At 43.0% G+C, this 15,495-nt stretch overlaps 1 protein-coding gene across 2 annotated transcripts in view; it reads right to left on the reverse strand.

Annotated features, from left to right (window-relative positions):
* Window positions 1–15,495, reverse strand: part of PLAC1 (placenta enriched 1) — a 202,002-nt gene that overhangs the window by 159,512 nt on the left and 26,995 nt on the right. Inside the window, exon 2 of one of the 2 annotated variants that reach the window (XM_054545089.1) lies at window positions 11,822–11,906. The gene's annotated coding sequence lies outside the window, so the exon portion shown is untranslated. Of the gene's footprint in view, window positions 1–11,821; window positions 11,987–15,495 lie in introns of those variants that run through there. The other variant, XM_063721250.1, reaches the window with a different exon arrangement.

The following is a 15,495-nucleotide window of genomic DNA, read 5'->3' on the forward strand; positions in this document are numbered from 1 at the left end:
CCTGGGTGACACAGCAAGACTCCGTCTCAAAAAAAATAAAAATAAAAATAAAAAAAGGCAGATAATAACAGGAAGTGTTGGCAAGGGTGTGGAAGAATTGGAACGCTCATACATTGCTGGTGAGAATGTAAAGTGGTGCAGCTACTTTGAGAATGTCTGGCATTTCCTCAAAAATTTATAAACATAAAATTCCCATATGACCCAATAAGAGAAACGAAAACATGTGCCCACTGAAAACCTTGTAAATCAATGTGTTCTTTTTATTATTTTAGAGATGAGATCTCTCTGTGTTACCCAGGCTGGGCTTGATCTCCTGGGCTCAAGTGACCCTCCTGCCTCAGTCTCCTGAGTAGCTGGGACTACAGGCACATGTCATTGCACTCGGCATAAATGAATGTCTGTAGCATTGCTATTCACAGATAGCCAAAAGATGGAAACAACTCAGATGTCCATCAGCTGACAAATGGATAAAGAAAATTTGGTATATACATACAATGGAATATTATTCAGGTATAAAAAGGAATGAAGCACTGATTCATGCTACAATGTGGATAAACCTTGAAAACATTCAGCAAAGTGAAATAAGCCAGACACAAAAGGCCACATATTACATGATTCCACTTACATGAAATGACCAGAATGGGCAAATCCAGAGGCTGAAAGATTAATGTTTGCCAGGAGTTGGGGCGAGAGGGAAATGGGGAGTGACTGCTAACATGTAATGAGTTTCTTTTTGGGGATGATGAAAATATTCTGGAATTGAATAGTAGTGATGGTTGTACAACTTTCTAAATATACTAAAACCACTTAATCATATAGTCTAAAGGTGTGCATTCTATGGTATGTGAATTATATCTCAATAAAAAATGAAAAAGTTATTTTTGTAGGAAGATAACTCTGATTTTTGGTTTATAGCCCAGATGTTTATGGAATTACATGACAGTGCTATTATAAAACTTCTAAATTTTCTTCTTCTTACTTATGTAAACAAGTTTATTCAGCCCTTAAATATATTAAAAAATTAGAAATAGAATTGATGCTGAAAGGTGAGAGCATACAGTCCAAGCTACTCAGGAGGCTAAGACAGGAGGATTGTTTGAGCCCAGGAGTTTGAGTCCAGCCTGGGCAACATAATGAGACATTGTCTCAAAAAAAAAAAAAAAAAAAAAAGATGTGATTCTGAATACTGTCTCTTTCTAGCAATAAGTATTACTTATCCTGGATACCTGAAAAGAAAGTCCCATTCATTTCATTAAGAGATATATTTAAATAAAAATTTCCTTTTCACAAGTAATCATTATTTTAAAAAAACTTTAAATATACTTGTTTTGATCACTGTGTATAATAATCATAATAATTCTAATAGTGCTTTATGGTAAAAATCAAGTATAAATCAATTTCAATTTATAAAGCATATTTTTGTTACAGAGAAGTCACATAGGGTGAGCATTTTAAACCTTACCTTTTAGGTATAAAAATGTATTACTTTTTTTTTTTTTTTTTTGAGACAAGGTCTCACTCTGTCACCCAGGCTGGAGTGCAGTGGCAGGATCATGGCTCAGTGCAGCCTCAACCTCTCAAGCTCAAGCGATCCTCCCAACTCAGCCTCTGAGTATCTGGGACAGTAGGCATGCACCACCACACCTGGTTGATTTTGTAAAATTTTTCCTTTGTAGACACGGGGCTCTCTCTATGTTGCCCAGAGTGGTCTTGACTCCTGGCCTCAAGCGCTCCTCCTGCCTTAGCCTTTCAAAGTGCTCAGATTACAGACATGAGCCCCGGCTCCCAGCCAAAAATGTATTACCTTAAGATACAATTATCTGAGGAAAGTGGACTAGAAATACAGATTCAAGGAGTAAAATGTTAAATGTTTAAAAAAGATCTTCATGTATTTTAAAATAAAATAATGGTGGGTAAAAATGACTTCGGTATTTAGATTCCATTGAATACTTTTAAAAGAGTGAAGTAATTGCATTTCAAATGCTGATATTTACAACAGATTGAAAATAAACATCTTTGCAATCATTTATGCTTATAATTTTAAAATTGCATGATAAAAGCGTTTAAGGGGACACAGTTATTAAAAGACCAGGGAGTGCTAAGAATGGCATAATATCACTTCTCTGAATTCCTCTCAAAAAACGTGTAACCTCAATCTAATCATGAAAAAAAAAAAACATAAAACAAATCTAAATTGAGGGACGTTTTACAAAGTAGCTGACCAGGATCTTAGAAAGTGTCAAAGCTACAAAAGACAAAGACTGAAGAACTGTCAAATTGAAGGAGGCTAAAGAGACATGACAACACAATGCCAGGTGGGATCCTAGATTGGCTTCTGGAACAGAAAAAATACATTAGTGGAAAGACTGGGAAAATATGAATAAACTATGGTTTAGTCAATATTATTGTGCCATTGTTAATTTCCTAGTTTTGATCTGGAAACTGTGCTATGGTTAACTCAGTTAACATTAGAGAAAGCTGGATGAAGGGTGTTCAGGAACTATCTGTCTGCACTGATTTTTTTTCCAGCTTTCATGTAAATCTAAAATTACTTTGAAACAAAAAGTTAAAAAATCTCAAGGGAGTCTCAGGCAAAAAAAAAAAAAAAGTTGAAAGATCATTGAGTTACATGAGTCACAGTGACTATAAAATAAAAAGTAAATTGGTACAGCTCTTCCCAGTTCTGAGACCTGAGAGAAACTCCTCCACCAGTTCCCTCACTGTGTGCCAATGTGATAAGGCCCTCAGAATCCTCTTGCAAGAAATAGCGACAAGCCAGGTGCATTTTTCTTTCTGTGGGTCTGCATTGTGCACTGAGAGGATGCTCACATCTTCCTCAAGTGCACATGTTCAATTTATTTTCTTTTTCAAAAGGCTGTTTTCCCTGATTACAAAAGCAATATAAACTTCTCATAGAAATTCTGGAAAACAAAGATAACTACAAAAAAGAAATTAAAAATGCCTGCAATTGCACCACCACAATGAGTATGTTGGGCTATTTCCTCCCAGTCTTTTTCCATGCATATATACATGATTTATGGGTTTTTTCTTTTAATAAAAACAAAACTTGGCTGGGTGCAGTGGCTCATGCCTGTAATCTCAGCACTTTGGGAGGCCAAGGTGGGGGGATCATTTGAGCCCAAGAATTCGAGACCAGCCTGGGCAAGATGATGAAACCCCATCTCTACAAAAAAATACAAAAATTAGCTGGGCATGGTGGAGTGCGCCTGTAGTCCCAGCTACTTGGGAGACAGGTGGGAGGATCGCTGGAGCCTGGAAGGCCGAGGCTGCAGTGAGCTGTGATTGTGCCACTGCATTCCAGCCTGGGTGACAGAGCGAGAGCCTGTCTCAATAAAAAAAAAAAAAAAAAAAAAAAAAAAATTCCCACTTTAATTGCAAACATCTCTCCACACCACTCCATATTTTTACCTTTCTGAGTCCCAGTTTCCTCAGCTGAAAAATAGGATTATAAAGTTGTTGTGAGGTTTAAGTAGATTAATATTTGTAAAGTTCTTAGAATAATACCTGGTCCGCAGTAAGCTCTTAATAAATGTAAGCTATTATCATGAATGTCACCGTCACCCAGATTCCTTCTGGATGACCAACCATTTTTATATGGCCTGTGGGTCTCAGTTTAGTGTCATGGCTATTCCCTCACTTCCCGTCCCCTCCCCTTACCCCCTCTCTTCACTGGAGTTTAGAACTTGCCCAAGGTTATACAGTGAGAGAGCTAGGCTTCCAACCTAGGTGATCTGTGTAGGGAAGTATTTCTCCAGCTTGAGCACACATTGGAGTCACCTGGAGAGCTTGTTAAAACACAGATGACTGGGGCCTATCTCTAGTTTCCAATTCAGTAGGTCTAGAATGGGGCCCAAGAATTTGCATTTTTAACAAGTTCCCAGTGACACTGAGACTGCTGGTACCTGAACTACACTTTGAACATCACTGATACATAGATTCTGCACTCTTAACTGCCTTACTATACTATCTAGGTCATTCCCCTGTGAAATCTTTTGTTGACTCCCTCATAACCTTCAAGATAAAGCACAGATGCCTCCTTAAAACATGCAGGGCATGCCAGGCACAGTGGCTTACGCCTGTAATCCCAACACTTTGGGAGGCTCAGGTGGGCGGATGGATCACCTGAGGTCAGGAGTTCCAGACCATTCTGGCCAACATGGTGAAACCCTATCTCTACTAAAAATACAAAAATTAGCCGGGTGTGGTGGCAGGTTCCTGTAATCCCCGCTACTTGGGAGGTTGAGGCAGGAGAATAGCTTGAACCCAGGAGGCAGAGGTTGCAGTGAGCTGAAATCATACCACTGCACTCCAGCCTGGGTGACAGAGTGAGACTGTCTCAAAAAACAAGCAAACAAAAACATGCAGGGCATTTCATGATCTGGCTTTGTTTAAATTTCTAATCTAATCTCCTTTGGAACCCTCCATACACCCTATGTCCATCCTCCAAAGCTATTTTTCCATCTTAGAATGTATCAGAATATACCAGAAGCTCCTTCTGGCTTCTGTTCCTTCTTGCTAGGATGTTTGCACCCTCACACACTCCTTTGGCCAATGATGCTTGACAAATTTATTGTGCTTTAAGGTTAGAGATTCATCTTAAGCATTACCTCCTGCTAGAAGCCTTATAAATTCTATTTCCTACCCCTACTCGAAGCTGGAGTGAGGGGTCTCCTTGCAGATCCAGCTCCCTGGCCTTCCCTCAGTCACACTTCTGCTCTCACACTACTGTAATTTTCTATACATTACTTTCCCTTATAATCAGGACCTGTTTTATTCATCTCAGTATTTCTAATGCCTGACACTTGGTACATAATTGTTGAATGAATGTATAAGGTTGATGCTTGAGGAATATTTCAAGAACAAGATAACAATATTAAAAACTTCCTGGCCGGGTGCTGTGGCTCCTGCCCGTAATCCCATCACTTTGGGAGGCCGAGGCGGGCGGATCATGAGGTCAGGAGATCAAGACCATCCTGGCCAACATGGTGAAACCCCATCTCTACTAAAATACAAAAAATTATCTGGGCGTGGTGGCATGCGCCTGTAGTCCCAGCTACTCAGGAGGCTCAGGCAGGGGAATCACTTGAACCCAGAAAGTGGAGGTTGCAGTAAGCCGAGATCACACCACTGCACTCCAGCCTTGCGACAGAGCAAGACTCTGTCTCAAAACAAAACAAAACAAAACAAAACAAAACAAAAAACTTCCTGGTGAAAATATGGAGTCAGAAGGGCAAACTACCTATTGCTCTAAGCCTGCCCCAGTGTCACAGAATTTATTGACCATATTTTATCCCGTTACCTATCTCCCTTTCCCCCTTTCTCTCCCTCCTCTTTACCCCCATCCAGTGCTGGAGACACTCTGCCCATGCTCCTCAGGCTATCTTACCAGTCCTTCTGGCCCAGTCTCTGATTACCTCCCAATTTCCTAAGGCTGCCTCCTTTGCTGCAGAGAGAGAGCCTCACATAGGCACCCCTGTCTCTGGTAACACCACAGGACCTAGACAACTCCGGTTAGCAGGGGTGTGCTCCCCCTCCCTCAAAAGTAGGGAGGCTTGCAAATAGAAGGAAAGGGCTAGGGGCATTCTCTCTCAAGTGACATGGATTTCCATTCTCCTTCTGGATTGTGGCTTATTTCACTTAAAAGGGAGCCTTTAACGCCTCTTAGAAGAGTGGAATGGGATCTTCTTTCATGCCATGTAAATCTCTCATTTTTTTCTCATTCTGACATAAAGGCAGATAATGAATGCTGATTTGCCTTGTAATTTATGAGTTATTTGAATAAAGGTTGCTCCGTGAAGATCTAAGAGGCATCAAGACAAGCTTCATATTTATATCTTGCTTCTCTTAATGACTGGCTTTAAGTTTCATCAAAAGAGTTGTGGGGCAGCCAAAGCAAACAGTAGGGGGAGTTATACTTTGCAAATTGTAGCTATGAGATAGGACCGGCCAACTCTGGTAGAAGTTCAAACAGAATATGTCACTAAACAAATAACTACTACAACAAGCAGCAACAACAACAAACCCTCAGGAGGACAGAGAATCTGATTTCAAGGATGCCACCTTATAATATTCAAAATGCCCAGTTTTCAACAAAAAAATGTATGGGATCTGCAAAGAAATAGCCCATACAAAGGAAAAGAAAACAATCAATAGAAACTCTCCCTGAGGAAGGCCTGATGTTGGACTTTTTACACAAAGATTTAAATCAGCTATTTCAAATAGGTTCAAAGAGCAAAAGGAAACCATGTCTAAAGAACTAAAATATGAGAATGATATCTCAATAAATAGAAAATATAAATAGAAATTATTTTAAAACAACCAAATAGAAATTTTTGAATTAAAAATATAATAACCAAAATGAAAAATTCACTAAAGATGTTCAATGACAGATTTGAATGGGCAGAAGAAAGAATCAGCAAATTTGAAGATACTTATATTATCCAGTGTGAGAAACAGAAAGAAAAAAGAATGAAGAAAAATGTCAGAGCCTCAGACACCTGTGGGACACCATCCAGCATAACAACGTACACTTAATGGGAGTTTCAGAAGAAGAGGAGAGGAAGAAAGGAGTATAAAGAATGTTTGAAGAAATAATAGGCAGAATCTCCCCAAATTTGATGAAAAACATTAACCTGCACATCCAAAAAGCACCATCAACTCCAAGTAGGATAAACTCAAAAATGTCCATATCTAGATACATCGTAATCAAACTGTGACAAACTGAAGCCAAAGAGAATCTTATAAGCAGCAAGAGGGAAGTGACTCATCACATACAAAAGACCCCCAATAAAATTAACAGTTTATTTCTCATCAGAAACCATGAAGACCAGAAGCCAGTGTGATGACATATTCAAAGTGCTGAAAGGCAAACAACTGTCAACCAAAAATTCTATCCCCAACCAAACTGTTGTTTAAAATAAAGGAGAAATGAAGGCATTCCCAGCTAGACAAAAAGTGAGAGTTTGTTGCTAGGATATCTTCACTACAAGAAATGATAAAGGGAATCTCTCAGGCTGAAATGACAGGACACCAGATAGTAGTTTGAATCCACAGGAAGAAAGAAAAGAACACCAGTAAATTTAATATTTAAAGGTAAACGTTAAAGATTTTAAGGTATTTTGTAACTCCCTTTTTTCCTATCTGATTGAAAAGACAATTGCATAAATCAATAATTATAAATCTATGTTGATGGGCACACGATGTATAAAGATGTAATTATGATGCACATTTTGTAGATGAGGAAACCGAGAAGTGGGGAGGTAGTGTACCTTTCCCAACATCACACCTCAGTCAGGAGGCAGAGATGATATGCCTGTCTGATTGCAGCAGAGCCCATAAGTTTAAACCCCTTGCTATGCTACCATGTAAGGAAGAGCCGTGGGCCTCTCCACGTGGCTGCTAGTTGGGCTGTTGGAGGAAGCTCAAAACATCCTGCCTAAAAAGCTCCTTGAGAACAGTTCTTCCTTCATAGATTTCTCCTGTATTCCTCACAGTGTCCCCAGCACAATGCTAGGCACACAACAGACACTCAATAATTCCAGTTGAATTGAGTTTCTCTGAAGTGACCTACTTAGTTAAGGGACCTAAAAGAAGAGGTAGCTTTAGCAAGGAAATGATAAGACTAGACACCATTCATTAAGTGCTTCCCATTGTGCCCAGCACACAGGCACTCTGCTAAGTGTTTATATGTATTCAAGTTATCTAGATTTACCCACCTAAGAACCCTGTGAATTATGTACGTTACTTATCTTGTTTTATAGAACGAGAAAACTGAGGCACCACGCATTGAGTAACTTATGAAAAGTCCCACAGCTAGTAAGTAGCAGAGCTAGAACACGACCCCAGACAGTCTGACTCCAGAGCCCATGCACTTTCCATTTGACCGTGTCAGGGGCAGCTGAGACTTTTCCAGCTATAGTTTCCAAACAGGGGACTGACACTCAGAGCCAGGAGTATGATTTCAGGAGTGGCAGAAAGGTGCCCTCTCTCAATCTCTCTTTATTAATCCACCAACCTGCTGGCTGATGCCTGAAATTCCACTGTTGGGGTTCTTGTCCCCTGAAACAAAGGCCCAGAAAAGAGCATACAAGTCATTATGATATTCTTTCCATAGAGAAAGGTGTTTTCTGTTTCTTTTTCTTTCTTTCTATCTTTTTGTTTTGTTTTGTTTTTCGAGACAGAGTTTCGCTCTTGTTCCCCAGGCTGGTGTGCAATGGCTTGATCTTGGCTCACTGCAACCTCCACCTCCCAGGTTCAAGTGATTCTCCTGCCTTAGCCTCCCAAGTAGCTGGGATTACAGGTGTTCACCACCACACCCGGCTAACTTTGTATTTTTAGTAGAGACGGGGTTTCACCATGTTGGCCAGGCTGGTCTCGAACTCCTGACCTCAAGTGATCCACTTGCCTCAGTCTCCCAAAGTGCTGGGATTACAGGTGTGAGCCATCACGCCTGGCCCCAGAGAGACAGTTTTGTCATACACATGTGGACAGCACATGAAGATGCACTCTGATCCAGGGGTGAAAGCACAAGCACATGAGGACCTGAAGGCTCCATATGAGAAAAAGGTGTGAGCTTGCACACTGCAACAGACAAATGTTACCATTTTTGAGAGGGCCAGCCTTTGTCAAAAGAAAGTCATTGCTCTGGAAGCTCTTCTTCACAGCCAGCATTGAGTTTCTGAGAAGGAAAGTGTTTTATGTGAGAGTTTAGAGCAAGGTTTCCCAATGGGAGTGGGTGCTGAAACCCCTAGAGTTGTCGATTTACCACCGAATTCATTCATATTCAATAGCTGTGAATAATTACTCAAGATGAATTCTTTTTTTTAAGAGATAGGGGTCTTGCTCTGTCACCCAGGCCGGAGCACAGTGATGCCATCATAGCTTACTGCAGCCTCAAAATCCTGGGCTCAAGTGATCCTCCCGCCTCAGCCTCCCAAGTAGCTAGGACTATAGTTGTGCGCCACTATGCCCAGCTAATTTTTTAAAAATTTTTTCGTAAAGATGGGGTCTCATTATGTTGCCCAGGCTGGTCTCAAATCCCTGGGCTCAGGCAATCCTCCTGCCTCGGCCTCCCAAAGTGCTGGGATTATAAGCATGAGCCACAGTGCCTGTCCCAAACTCCTCTAATTGTCAATACTGTTATTGCTTCCTGGGAAATAACTCCTGTCTGACTGTAAAGTAAGAGAAAGGGGGCGAGGAAAGGATGGAGCCGCCTCTTGGTATGGAAGTTGCAGCTGAAGGAAACGGCAATGGGGGAAGTGCTCTTGCCTGGGCTTGGCTCTGTCCTTGATGGCTGTGTGACCTAGAGCAAGTCTTTCCGGCCCTTCCTCTCATCTCCCTCAGCTTCACTTGCCTTCTATATGCTGATGGTGCCCATACCTGTATCATCCTCCTAAAGCTCTCCTCTGAGTGACAGCGCTATTTTCCCACGTGAGGCTAAGAGCTCCTCCAGAGAACACTTATGAAAACAAACATCCCTTAGTTTTACACATCTATCTATAAGAATATGAATATTCCTGCAGCCTGACTTCACAACCTATGCTCTGTGCTACATTGTTTTTAATTCCAGCACCACTACTTTAGAGCTGTGCAACCGAGATGAATATGCCCGAGCGTCAGTTTGTATCTCTATAAAATGGGGATATAATTGTACCTACCTGTCACATGAATGCTTTTCACTGTGCCTGGCACATATTTAATGCTCAATATAAAATGCTCAACTTTTGAAGGTGAATAAATGAGCAATGGTTGGATTTGATTCCCAAATTCATGTTTTTGTCAATAGATTAGGTCCTTGCTCCATTTTTGAGACATTTAAATCAAATAATCAAATAAAAGTCCATTCAAGCATTAGCAACAGCCTTCTCATCTAGACTACAAGCTAGACTACCCTAGGGGCCTGCTCATGAACTTGCAAAAGTACTTGGCCTAACTGGAACTTCATGAATGCTATCTAGCAATATTGTAGGCCTACTACTGCCGGGGTAGAGCAGAGAGATTGGCACCATCTGACTGGATACTCAGTGTGGTCTATTTGGTGGGATTTCTGGGGCATTGGGAAGCTCTGCCCCTGTTTTCCCAATCACACCCTTCTGATTCCTGAAATTCCTAAAGTGTCTTCTGATAAGACTCAGTCCAAAAATAACTACCCTATGAGTTCTTATCCCAGCACTATGGCCTCCTTCCTTGGGGGCTTTTGCCTCCTTGAGACGCCTGTCAATATACAAGTATAAAAAATTACCCAGGATTGATGGCAAACACCTGTAGTTCCAGCTACACGGAAGGCTGAGGTGGGAGGATCATTTCAGCCCAGGAGGTCGAGGCTGCAGTAAGCTGTGATTGCACCTACAAGTCATGCCGCAGGATCTTACCAATGAACTCCCAACTTGTAGTTAATTCCGTAACAGGGCTTGACAGAGTGGGGGCACACAATGGCAACATGAACTAGAGGGATGCCTTCCAGCAGTAAGGGGAGTGGTGCAGATGGAGGTGGGGGCTGGTGTATACATCCTCTGACCCTACCTCACTGCATGCAGCCCTTGTGTCCCTTCCTCCAGATTTCCTAAAGCTCCAGACAGAAATTAAATCCAGCATCTAAGAAGCCCAAGATTAGGCCATCAAGTCATATCAATTTGAGCTAATGGGTGCAGAGGAGGCTGTTCTACATGATGGACCATTTTTCAAAGAGATACAGTTTTATGACTGCCCAGCCGGTACAGTAGCATAGAACTAATAGCTAACCAAGGGCTGCCAAGTTCCAGGCCTGCCAGATCTGTTTTAATCACAAGATAAGAACCATTCATAATTAATGCATTTGGTCTGTATGTGGGCTCTACTACACTCCTCGCCAACAGTTTGTTCCCTGGGTTGTGATGAGCATGTGCCCACAATGCTTACTCCATTTTTTAACAGGATCTCAAAGAAAACCCAATCTTTATGAAGCCCAGCCCCTGGAAAATGCTCTTAAATGCTGAGATAGGGCCATTCAAAGCAATGACTGAGGTTTGGCTGTTGCCAGATTATCAAAAAGCACGACTGTGGATGAGGAGAAACCTTGAGCTTTATTAGAATGAAACACCAGCCTCCTGAGTCAGGAACGGATCCTACCTTCCTTGTCTGCAAGGAATATGTCCAATGTCCTTGCTAGGAATATGTACAACGTTACCCAAACATTAGCTGAACACATTGTTTTTGTGGGCATCCAGTGGAGAGTGGGAGGTAGTCAGAGAAGCCAGAGATGCAACTTTGTGGTTACTTAACCAGCCTTGGAGTAAAATACGTTCCCAGCAAGCTGGGAAGAGAGACGGCGAGGGGCCCACACCACTGCTCCCTAATACTGCTGGAAATAGACACCCATTGCTGTTTCCTCCCAGGAAAAGTGAATGAACAACAAGGATCCTGTGTGCCTTCTCCTGCCATGGTACACACACTCACACACCCCCTCATACACAAGTCCTTTGTTGAGCCCTGAGGCAGGAAATGGGAAATTCAAAAGGAAGAGCCTGAGAAACCATTTTATTTCATTTCAGGGGGCTTCTCACCATCCCTTGAAGGAGGCAGCCCCAAGTGATATAGACCAGAACCCCTCTCACAGAGTCTTAGTTCACATCCTAGATATAAAACAGAGAACTTCCGGGGCTTAGAAGTTTTGTCTGTTGGGGGAAATCTCTGCAGGCTCAAAAAGTAACCCAGGGTTGGCCTTATGGGTGTGGTAGATTTGTGTTTCAGTGAAGTGAACACAGAAAAGAGGTGAGTATATATGTACACACAGAAATCACAGGAAAAAACTCCAAAAACTCACTTGTGCTGGGTCTTGAGGGCCAGTCCAGCAGAAAGATACTTGCCTTTCTCCTTCAGACTTCGTTGTCAGTCTCGTTTTCTTTGTCCTGTGGAGTAGCGGGGAGATTTGGAGTTCATGAGGATGGACACACAGGCAGTATGTGCCCCAAAGCCCTTGGCCAGGCAGTAATGGGGGCCTCAGGAATAGCTAGGGCTGTTTCCTCAGAGAACTGGTCATGTGAAAGGACAAAGGCTTTGGATCCTCAAAGGGCAAGAGGATTCCAGATGGAGCAAAAGCTTAAAGGCAAATCTGAGCAGGGTGGGTTGGCAGGGGTGCTAGGGATGAGGATGAGGCCTGGTTTGAACAGAAGGCTCAAGGCTGGGAGCAGTGAGAGGTGAGAGGGAAAAAAACCAGATTGTACTTGTCAGATACTGCAGGCTGTTGGCATGAGAGCGTTCACTGCCCTTCCCTTAGAAAAAAAAAAAAAAATGTTTGCAGACCGATGTGATTTTATGAACTGCAAGCTTTAGGACCCTGTCTGTTTAGTGGCCTCACCTCTGGGGAATAAATCTCTTGTCTTCAAAGATCTGTATGGGTCCTAGGAAACCTGATTGAAGTTCTTTCCTGGATGAAATACAGTAAACCAGGACAACTGTGCCTGACATCCCACAAGTAAAACAAGGAGGTGTGTGCCTAGCTGTGCCTTGTTTGGGAGGGGAACATTCTGGAGGGAGCCACAACTCCCATCTGCTGCTCAGCCAGCCCTCTCAAATGTGTTAGGTTGAAGGTTCAGAATAAATCCTCCACGTGAGTTTTCTCCAAACTCCATCCAGGGCAAACTTCCACACTTAGCCTGTTGTCCTCAGTCCATTGGCAATGACCTAGGCCTGATCTCAAAGGCAAAGCCTGGCTGGTTTTGGGAGAACTATTAGCACTGGGAACGCATGGGGCTGGGGGGCTCCCCACAGCTCAGCAGACCCAGTCCTCCCTTTCTCTGCTCTTGGGACCTGCAGGAGTTAAAATGCAGGCTTAGTCCCCCACTCCACACCTGCAGAGGGGACAGCAAGCCTAATCTGCCCCCAATGGCTGGCATACAGGGGCCTCATTCACAATTCACTGTGTTTCAAGGCCTCTCACAGCCTGCTCTTCCATGGGCCTCTTTCTAATGACTTGCTACCGCGAACAGCCAGGCTGCTCTAATCTTGAAGATAGGTCTGAACCTCCCTCCCTCAGCACATTTTTAAGGAATGGCGTTCCCTCCCCTCTCTCTCTTTTTTTTATCATCATCAAAATATATTCACAAAACACCCACATCTCTGTCCACGCTATAAATCAGGGTGGGGAACCTCTGGCCCACAGCCCAGATCTGGCCCTCAGCTTGATTCATCTGGCATGTGGGGGATACTGTACTTACTGCCACAGCTGCAACCCAGAGAATAATGCCTCCCTCCCCACAACCTCCCACCCCCTGGACTGCTGGGGCCATCCCCTTCCAAATGGAGCCTCAAAAATAGCCAGACTCAGATGGGGGTGGTGGCTCCTGTGGCTATTTCAGTTGCTATTAAACAGGAAATGGGACTACAAAGCCAAGGAGGTGATTTTCATAATGAGAAAAGTCACAATTTTGTGACCATTTTACTAATTTCCAGGACTGGGCTGAGAAAGCATATCACCTATATTTTCTCGTTTAACCTTCCCAACCCTTTTGCACTAAGAACTTTTGTTTTCATCTGGAGGGTAGGAAGCAGGGGCTCAGGAACCTGCCTAGTGCCACGGCTATAAGGAGCACAGCTGGGGATCAAATTCAGGCCCAGCTCACATCAGAGCCTCTGTAACCAGTAGCAACCTCTGTAACCTTACTGGCTGCTGGATAACTTGGAGGTGCTTGCTCTTGCAATTTTTGTCTCATATCTTTTGCTTGTCTCTGCAGTATATGCAATAACCATGTGGTTGTTCTGCAGTGACTATAAATTCTACTCCACTTACTTAAGTGTGACAACCTCTGCTCTAAAGATTTGTTTAAAAAAAAAAAAGAAAAGAAAAAAGAACTGCAGAAAGAATTAGAGGGTCGAAATAGTGTTTAACAGACTACTTAGAATTTTAAAAGGCAGTAAAGCGCTTCTCAAGTCCAGAGCCCAAAGAAATGGATTTGCCAGGAGGAGTTTGTCACAAATATTCCCCTTTTCTATTTGCTGATATAGGTCATAGCTGATAGGGAAGAGAGAGAGAAAGCAAGAAAGACAGAGGAAGAGAGAGAGAGAGAGAGAGAGAGAAAACACCCTTTGGTCTTACTCAGCAAGACACCTCTTCAAACCCTCCCATGGTATCTCAACTGGTACAACTCCTCATCTCCTAAAAGACTGCCTTGGGATGGCATCTCTGGACAGGTGAGCTGAAGCCCAAAATTTATGCCCCAACATAATATAGTATGTCTCTGGGCACCAAGAAAGAGGTTATAAATCCAGAATTACCCAGTAGTTGAAAGGCTAAAAACAAAAAGTGGGCAGTGGGTAAGTTCAGAGCCCCCAATGTCATATAATCTGTCTACCTAAAAAAAAAAAAAAAAAAAAAAAAAAGAAGAAGAAGAAGAAAAGGAGCCAGGCGCAGTGGCTTACGCCTGTAATTCCAGCACTTTGGGAGGCCGAGGCAGGCGGATCATAAGATTGAGAGATCGAGACCATCCTGGCCAACATGGTGAAACCCTGTCTCTACTAAAAATACAAAAATTAGCTGGGTGTGGTGGCATGCGCCTGTAGTCCCAGCTACTTGGGAGGCTGAGGCAGGAGAATCGCTTGAACCTGGGAGGCAGAGGTTGCAGTGAGCTGAGATGATTGTGCCACTGCACTCCAGCCTGGTGACAAAGTGAGACTCCATTTCAAAAAAAAAAAAAAGAAGAAGAAGAAAAGGGAAATGTAAGCTTTTGCCTGATATGAAATCTGCAAATACCATGGACCCACAAATACCCTTTGCTGACACTCCAAGGCAGTAGACAACTGCTTGGGTTTAGGAAAAATCAGAGGGAACTCTAGACTGATCCAGGAAAGAGGCAGCTGCTTAGTGACAGAGCCCCAAACTGCGCTCCCCCCCACCCCGCCCCAACTCCTGCTTCTTAAGGCCCAAGTGACCAGAGGTATAGAATAAAAGAAAGGGTTGGCTGGGCCCCTGACCCCACCAACAGGGTGGTCTCTGAACCCGACAGCTGGTACAAACAGCCCTGGCAGTGCAATACTCCAAATGAGTACATCTTGTCCTCCCAAGATCCTTAGAAATCGAAGCTTTGCTATGCTCATTACTGAGAAGGCTCTGGCGCCCTTCAACCCATTTGTATCTCTTCAACCTCTCACTAAACATTTGTTGTCTGGTAGGCACAGCTGCAGGCTCCTAAAAGCCATGGCCCCAGACCTCTGGGAAGCTCCCCTGAAAGAGGTCTAGGTGAGGAGTATCCCGAAGGGCATTGTGTTTGATTCTAGAAGCAAGTGGACACCAGGACACCACAAGATTGATCATGAGAAATCCATGCCTCTGTTTTCAGAACTTGCTTGCATCTTTCTCTTTGTGGCACTCCAAAAGCCAGTAAGTTGGAGGAGTTTGATTCTACCCAGAGAGAAGTCTATGAAGACTGCAAGAGTCTAAGGAAGTAAATCAAAATAGCAGTGCATCTAGCAGCCTGGTGACCTATTTCCTGAATTGGATGT

Source organism: Pongo abelii, chromosome X, assembly GCF_028885655.2.
Source record: "Pongo abelii isolate AG06213 chromosome X, NHGRI_mPonAbe1-v2.0_pri, whole genome shotgun sequence".
NCBI classification, from domain to species: domain Eukaryota; kingdom Metazoa; phylum Chordata; class Mammalia; order Primates; family Hominidae; genus Pongo; species Pongo abelii.